Source organism: Megalobrama amblycephala, linkage group LG3, assembly GCF_018812025.1.
Source record: "Megalobrama amblycephala isolate DHTTF-2021 linkage group LG3, ASM1881202v1, whole genome shotgun sequence".
NCBI classification, from domain to species: Eukaryota; Metazoa; Chordata; class Actinopteri; order Cypriniformes; family Xenocyprididae; genus Megalobrama; species Megalobrama amblycephala.
Genome location: NC_063046.1, coordinates 31,942,136 through 31,951,269, shown reverse-complemented (window position 1 = coordinate 31,951,269; position 9,134 = coordinate 31,942,136).

Genomic DNA, 9,134 nt, shown 5'->3' with positions numbered 1-9,134 from the left:
TAAATTGTTCACACAATTTACTAATTTGTTCCCTCGATTTACTAAAACGTGTGCACAAGTTACTGTTTCGCTCCCTCGATCGATTTACTAAATCGAGGGAACAAATTAGTAAATCGTGCACACGATTTAATTTTTTTTCTTGCATGTCGTGTGGGGCTCCGTACAGGTGTGCTTTGTGGCTCCGCCTTATTTGAGGTGGAGACTTTCATCTTCATTTCTTTCGTTCAGTACACTGAGGTCAGACATGAGTAAAAGCATAATCACACTGGAGAGCTGCTTTAGAGAAGAAACTGAAATTGTAATTCTTATTGAAAATGGCACTGACATAGCTTCTTTTTTACATGTTTAATACTGTAAAGTTGCTTACTTCTAAGCAATCTATTGTTTTAAGTGCTATATAAACAAACATGACGTGTCTTGACCGGAGTGTCAAATTGCAGAGCTTGTGCAAACATATCAATATCACTATGATCAGATGTTTTAACTCCTGTCATTTTTGTTGTGTTTATTTTGTTATTCAGAGAAGAACATATTTACAGTACATATTCATCTAAACTATTCATCTAGCAGTGTGGGTGGCACTGGGATGTTTGCTAACTGTATACCACTGCTCAAGTATTTCAGACTTCTTTTTACCCCTTATTGAAGAACGAAAAATAACTTTGTCGAGAGTATATCGGGCCTTTAGACATCACATAGCAAATACGTCTGGGAGGCATGAAACCTTCAAGGACAGTGGGATCATCAGGGTCATTGTATCTGCTTCAGACAACAGGGTAACAGTCAGACGAAGTGCCTCACTGAAATAGTATGTACAACAGACGAGGATTATCTTAGGACTCACCAACATTGCTTTCCAGCTTTGCCGTTGCCTTTAGGTTTAACTTATCAAAGGCCTGACAAAGTCTTTTTCATTTAGTCTCCCCATCTCCAGACCTCCCTGTTCTGGCCAACAGCCACCATGCCCCCAGCTACCTCCCAACCTGCATCTGCGCAGGGTACGCTGGGCCAGAGAAACCAGATACAGTCACCCTCCCCTGGTCTGGTGTGCGTAAGGAGGGCAGGGGGTTTGGGGGATAGGGTCCTTACATCAGTACCATGATATTAGCGGACGGATGGCTTATGACTGTGAGTAACAGACCCCCCCCCCATACACAAGCACATGTGGTGTCAATTACAAAAAAATTTTGTTTTTACCCACCGCCGGATGGAGAGGAAGGCTCTCTGGGCCGTCGTTTTTGGCAGGACAAGTAGGCAGCAACTCAATTTCGTATCAGCGTTATGGCATTTCGATCACACCATTGTTTACTGACTTATAAACAAACAGTACATTAGAGGCTCTATGACGAACAACAAAAGGATGATAGTAACCGGAATGATCAAACTTCTCTCTTCTGTATGAATATGTGTATACAGTGTATACTTTAGTTGATTTTCTGATTCTCAGTACACTTCTATGTGTTTATACATAATAAACATGCTACACATGTTCATTTTAGTTTTGATTGGGGGGAAAAAAAAATGAGGAAATTATTTTGTCTGGAAAGATGGAGTTCATGATACTAAGCATATTGACAACTCCTGCCGTAAACACATGAATCAGTAATCAGTTAATTATCTGAAAATTTGTCAGTATAAAGCTTACAAGCTATTCGCTTAAATCTTAAAATAAAGTTACCAGCTTAGAGAGGAGCAGCACAATATTTTGGATGAGTTCATGAACTAGTGTCAGAGATAGTGATTAATAAACCATAATTACATTATATTGTACGATATAATTATATATTATGGCATGCAACTTGGGTGTAGGCCAATTTATAAAAGTCAGTATAAATAAATAATTTTGTTTTCTAATCTATCAGAAATTTATGCCACTTAAGAAAAAAAAATAAAAGAAAGAAAAAAAAGCTTTGGTAAATTATAATTATACATACAAAAGTCATAATTTTGTGATACTAAGCCAAAATTATGAGACAAAAAGTCAAAAGTTTGAGACACTAAATCATAATTCTGACAAAAAGTCAAAATTATGTGAAAATTATATAATCAGCTTATAAAAAGTATTTTATCTCACAATTATGACTTAATCTCATAATTTTGACTTTTTATGTCATGATTTTGTCAGTTTCAACTTTTATATCATAATCTTGTTTTTTATTCATAATTTCGACTAAAATGTCATAAATTTTCATGTCATAATTATGAGTTTTATGTCACAATTAAAGTTTACCAAAGCATTTTTGTCAGACATAGACACTGATTTGAGGGTTTCTAGCATACTGGTAAGCAGTATCTCATATAGTGCGCAGGCTACATCAAATTATGTGAAGGCATAAGCAGCATCGTGCTTTGATGAAATGAGGATCCTGGTGAACTTTAAATCACCTTTTGTAGTTAAAGTGGATTTTTATAATTGTTTGACATTTGTGCAATTACTGAAGACTATGGAGACCTGTACTCTCTCCCAGCTGAGAACCCTGAAAATATAGAGATCCTTTCATATCTGACACCACAAAAGAAATTACTAGTGATTCTTCCAAAAGAAATGGATTCATCATTTTCCATAATTGCTGACCTTTTCACTGGCCTTTTCATACTCAATAAAAAGTCAAAAAGAAACATTCCCGCCCACTGAGTCACTGCTGTTCACATATGCAACTAATAGCACCTGTAAACATTGGGGGAAGTCCTTTACGCAGTTGTTAAACGAACCCCCTCTTTTTCTTCACGGAGGCCTTGACAGGGGCTCAAGTGTTTGGGAAACACTGCTGTCTTGTTGATACTTAACGTATCACAACACATTGTAGATTCAGTGTGTTAACTTATTTGCGAGGTTCAGTTACAGAAATCTGATATGGAAACAACCTCATGTTCTCCACTGTGGGTGAGGGAATTAGCCAAGCTCATGGAAAGCACAGTTCTGCTCGCGAGCTTGTGTTGGTAATGAACTGTACCTTCAGGGCACAGTTTATTGCACTGACTACCAAATCGCATCGAGCAAATTTTATGTGGCAAATTAAGAAAAAACTAAGCCTAAACATTTCCGGAAAACTCTTTTTGTCTTGCAGTATTCTAGAAAGAAGTGTTTTTGGATAAGCTACATTAAGCTTGCTTGTATCCTAAGTATTCGGACAGGAGCAAAAAGTAGCTTAATTAGAGTGGCTACTAGCAAGTAGCTAATTTGTTCACTAGGAAACTCTGAAATATGTTTGTGAAAGCTGTTCTTTCTTGGTTATTAAATGCTGTTACACATCTCAAATGGAAAAATATGATCACCACAAACCATGTCAAATCACAGTAGTCTTAAAGTTACAGCAAAGTTGGATCTGAATCTAAACAGACAGCTTTTTTGGAGTGTGTCAGTCAGGTCAAATTCTGAGGTCACAACTCTAGTCCAACTTCATAACAAAATATTATATATTTCGAACCACAAATCCACACCACTATAGGCCGAGGCACATCAATCAAAGGTCTGGCTCATGAGGTAGGGTGGCTCCTCTGGTGTTCTGAGTATAAGGTAATGGAAACACCAACCCGTGACGCAGACAGAAATGTCCTTGATGTAAGCGAAAGCCAGTTGTTCTGATGCTTTGAACAACTGCAATGAAAAGGCAGCGAGAGACAAGATTGTTATTTTCTCACACCAATGAGTGATTTGGTCATGGGATGGTTGAGTGGAGAAGATTCAAGAAACGAAGAGGTGAGCCATTTCTTCCACACAACATTGTGTTATTCAACATTACTCCCCATTGGAAGCCAGGGAGATGGTGGGGCTCTAATGCTTACTTTCAGACAGCCTTTCTCTGTGAGTGAAAACCCATGACGCAGGTAATAAGACTTTCCCTAACGCAAAACCCTTCCCTATGCTTTCCATCTGTTTTTCAGAATCTATTTCAAACTTGTTTAATTCAAGTCTGAGTGCAGGTTCATCAAGGAAAAAGTTCATGACCATTTCAGATCATCCAGGGCATGGTATATTTCTAGCAGCCTCAGCTTCATCTGCAAGGAAAACCAGGTTTGTAATGGATTAAAGCAAACTGAAGAAAACATTTTAAAGGTTATTGAAAGTTCTACAATCCACTCCTTTATTTATCATTTGCAGGTCATTTGCAACTAAATAGACTTTGAAAACAGATGTAAGATGAAGGTCAGAGCAATCTTTTATGAACATATTTCAAACATTTCTTTTATTATTACAAAGACAAGCATTGCTTCATGAAAGTGAGTAGGAACCTTGGAAAAAAAAAAAAAAAAAAAAAACACAGAATAGGTTAAATAAACCAAATTCCTTGATTTAAGGGAAAAAGTATGAATCCAATAAATCCAATGGGTAGTTCCATGGAAACTGTGTAAATAAGTTCCATTTCATTACCACTCTATGGCGACAGAGACTTTCCTAGAGAGCCCATGATTAGAGCCGCCAGCTTTCAGTTCAAAGGGACTTACAGAATCTTGTGTCGTTCTCTCCTATGCCAACCGCTTCTGATGACACACTGTCTGTCATGACCTCATATTTTATTGACCACCTGCTTTGTCCAGATCAACAGTCAAACGGCAATGTTTGTGATTTTTCTGCCTGCACCACCTGGCAGTGGGGAAGAGGAAGCCGGGAATGATGACCTCGCTCCTCGTTCACTCATCTAGTGCACTTTCCTCAATTTGCTGTGAGCCAGCTCTGGGTCAAGGAAGTGCCCTGAAATCTATTCTGTCCACCCAGCAAGAATGTAAAAAACAAGGAAAGAAAAGTGTCTAGGAGTGTGTCAGTAACCTTGCTTTGAAACGCTCTGACAGTCTCCAGTCTGAGCCCCTGCCCCTTTGATCGCGAAAGTGAAAGTGCCCTTTGCGGTCGCATCACGATTTCTACCGTGGGAGAACAATCCCCCCCAGCCCCCCAACCCCCACCCAGCCAACAACATAAAGTTACAAATAAAAGTATAAGGTCTAACTGTAGTATTAATTGTCATGTACAGAAATGTAATAATTAAATATAAAATGACACTGTTAGCTGTATAAATTTATAGGTGCCATCGAACATTTTTTTACAAGATGTAATATAAGTCTAAGGTGTCCCCTGAATGTGTCTGTGAAGTTTCAGCTCAAAATACCCCATAGATTTTTTTTTAATTCATTTTTTTAACTGCCTATTTTGGGGCATAATTAGAAATGCGCCAATTCAGGTTGCAGCCCCATTAAATGCTCACGCTCCCTGCCCACGGAGCTAGCGCTTGCCTTAAACAGTGCATAAACAAAGTTTACACAGCTAATATAACCCTCAAAATGGATCTTTACAAAGTGTTCGCCACGCATACTGCATGCATGCGTCAGATTATGTGAGTATTGTATTTATTTGGATGTTTACATTTGATTCTGAATGAGTTTGAGGCTGTGATCCGTGGCTAACGGCTAATGCTACACTGTTGGAGAGATTTATAAAGAATGAAGTTGTGCTTATGAATTATACAGACTGCAAGTGTTTAATAATGAAAATAACAACAGCTCTTGTCTCCGTGAATACAATAAGAAACAATGGTAACTTTAACCACATTTAACAGTACATTAGCAACATGCTAACGAAACATTTAGAAAGACAGTTTACAAATATCACTAAAAATATCATGTTATCATGGATCATGTCAGTTATTATCGCTCCATCTGCCATTTTTCGCTATTGTTCTTGCTTGCTTACCTAGTCTGATGATTCAGCTGTGCACAGATCCAGACGTTAATACTGGCTGCCCTTGTGTAATGGCTTGATCATGGGCTGGCATATGCAAATATTGGGGGCGTACACCCCGACTGTTACGTAACAGTCCGTGTTATGTTGAGATTCGCCTGTTCTTCGGAGGTCTTTTAAACAAATGAGATTTATATAAGAAGGAGGAAACAACATGTTTTGAGACTCACTGTATGTCAGTGGTTCCCAAACTGGGGTACGTGAGGTGACAAAAGGGGGTACGCGAATAAAATGCTGAGTAATTCATTTAATTATACCTTAAAACAATATTAAAATCGAGCATGTATTTCTAACTTCCAAAATGTAGTAAATCCAGTACATTTAATCAAATTACCTCATCATTTGCAGTCAAAAATGACTGTATCCACCATAGACTGTAAAAAAAAGCAGCATGCAAATGATAGATTGCGTGCCGAATCTGCTGCCTTAAATCGCGCTAAATTACTGTCGTTCTCGACAATGCACCTTTGTAAAAGTAGAGATTTAGCACTTACTCGCATGAAGAACAAATGTAGACACAGATAATGGATTAATTTCGATTTAAGACTCAAACTTTCTCCGATACAAAAACATACCTTGTGTGAGTTGTATTTAATGATGATAACGAGCAAGAATGCAATTGTTCCCAAATATCCACTGCAAACGTGACATTTTACAACAGGTCAAAAAATAAAACGTAAATTTTAAACACAGTACTGTCAGTATTTACTCTATTTTGCAATGAAATAATAGTTCTAACGAAAACCACAGCAGAACTACAACACACGTCTGTGTTTCGCGGACAATTCTGCGGCTTAAAACGAATCGTGAGAGTCAATGATTCAATGATTCATTCACAGCCACTTGCTTTGTTACTGAATGAATGACTCGATGATTCACTCATAAAAACAGTGACTTGCTGCCACCTACTGGCGGTTATAGTTTAATATTTAAAAGTTTTACTTAGTTTTACCATCATTGCATATCTCTCTATTGGACATTTTTTATTTAAAACATTATTTAGTTTATAAAGTTATTCATAAAGCTAAAAAAAAAAAAAAAAAAAAAAAAAAAATGCACTGGAAAATCAATTTAGGGGGCAAATATTGTCCCTTAATGGTAAAGGTGTGACTGCAGTCGAAGTGGAAGAGAGGGGGTACGCAGAAGGATGGTAATCCCTTCAGGGGGTACTCGAAGCTAAAACGTTTGGGAACCACTGCTGTATGTCATTTCCATGTACTGAACTCTTGTTATTTAACTATGCCAATATAAATTCAATTTTTAATTCTAGGGCACCTTTAATATGGATTAATCGTTGTTAAAGCTGTGTTATGTTGTTTGATTTACATGACAGACAACAGAAGGTATTTATAGGTTACTGTCACTTTAAGAGTAAGACCTCATGCACGCACACATCCGATAGATACACATCCGAATTCTCACCTCGTTTAAATAAGATATAACCAAATGTATTTACAAAAATCTATCTATCTATCTATCTATCTATCTATCTATCTATCTATCTATCTATCTATCTATCTATCTATCCATCCAATGTACTCAATTAAAATACAAGCACATTTTAAAAGACAGAAAAAAGCAATAAGGAATAAGAAAAATGATTTTTTTCATGAATTATATTACTATGATAATACTAATAATATGATGAATATATAATCAAGAATAAAGTATAGCAGGTAAAAAAACCCTGGGGGTCATTGACCTCTTTTGCTACTGTACATTTATACCTTAATCTGTAGAACACATCCTGATCTGTGCCAAATCAAACACTGCCTCCTCCGCATACACATAAAAAGAGAATTGTTCAAGGTCTCCACCTGCTCTGACATTCACTCTCATGTTGCACCGGAGGTCTTGGATCACATCAATTCATTGAAGACGATGGAAAGGTTCTGCCTAACAGCACTGAATCAGGTTGCAGTGCCTCAGTCTTGTAATGTTATTAAATATAGGCCAATTCTTCAATTTTCAATTTGTCTTCTTTCTAAAATACCGAACTGACAAAAGTGGCCGCTCTCAAATTCTGCTAGCTATTATAACCATGCCACATTGTCCACACCCTAAAACACATATCGACACACAAACATGCACACACCCTCATACAGACACTCTAATTTCCACAACAAATGAAAGGGGACATCTTGCAGAGGAACTCTCTCACACACATACTGTGCACACACACATATAGGCCTACTGTATATACCAGTATAAAGGATGGTGTCATGAATGGATTTTCACATCAGAGCTCTCCAATCAAATGAAAATCGTCATGGTAAGCATGACGTTTGAAGTGCATACAGTAAATAAACAAAAGACATTCATTGAGTTCATTGAAGTCAAACAGGCTACGTGGGATGAAACTAAACCAGACTGTACAAACCATCAGTTTACAGATTAGTTGGGTTGAATCTCTCATTTCAAGACAATCATAGAGGGTCATAAAAGTCTATTATAGACATACTTTCATTGAATTTATGAGCCCTATCAGATTTCCACAAACTCTTTGTAGTTCCTAGCGGTTGGGATGGTTGTCATTTGATTAAGAAAAGCCATTCATCAAACTCAATTCTTTGAAAAACTAGGCTAAGTAAATCCTATGACCCAAAGTCCTCTGAGAGACTTTCAGAGACTTACTTTCATTGGTTCAGTTCAGGTGATCTGCTGTTATTTCTCTTTCCCTGAATGGATTTTATAAGTATCTTGGATAAAACAAGGCAATAAGATACTCAGAAACAGGTAAAAGAACAGAAGAAAAGGCGTAGCCCTTGCCCCCCTCACTCCAGTGCCTTGCTTTTCACCAGAGACAGCAAATCCCCTCAGAAAAACAGACTTACGTAACAGCGCACCTGCAGTGAGCACAGAAGAGAAAACTTAAAAGCAACATTGTTTGAATGGCTGGACTTAAAAGACGTCCTGCACCAACTGTCATAATATGTAAAGAAATATGGTTATGATTCCAAAAACTTTCATCTGTAATTGTTTAGAAATGACCCCTTCCATCGATTCTGTCATCAGTTTTGAGTTTATTTTAATGACCGTGAAAAAAAAGCTTCACATTGTAACCTTGTATGCTTCATTCACTATAAGAGAATGATTCATCTAGCTATGATGAAAGCCAAGCCAGCACAAACAGAACAGAGGGGAAACATTCATGTAACCTTTTGACCCTTCAGTATGTCCACATGTTGGACATTGAGGTTGTCTGTGGAAATGCCTTTAGCTTGGAATTTCTTGCCACCTAGTGGACAAAAGTTTTACTACTGCAATTTACGTATATGCAAATATGGAGTCATGATTTAGTGTCATTATTATTTTGAACCAGTTCATTAAAATATGAAATAGTTTAAGGCAATCCTGATACTGTAATGAACACTCTGTGTAGGACGGCTTGTGGCTGCAG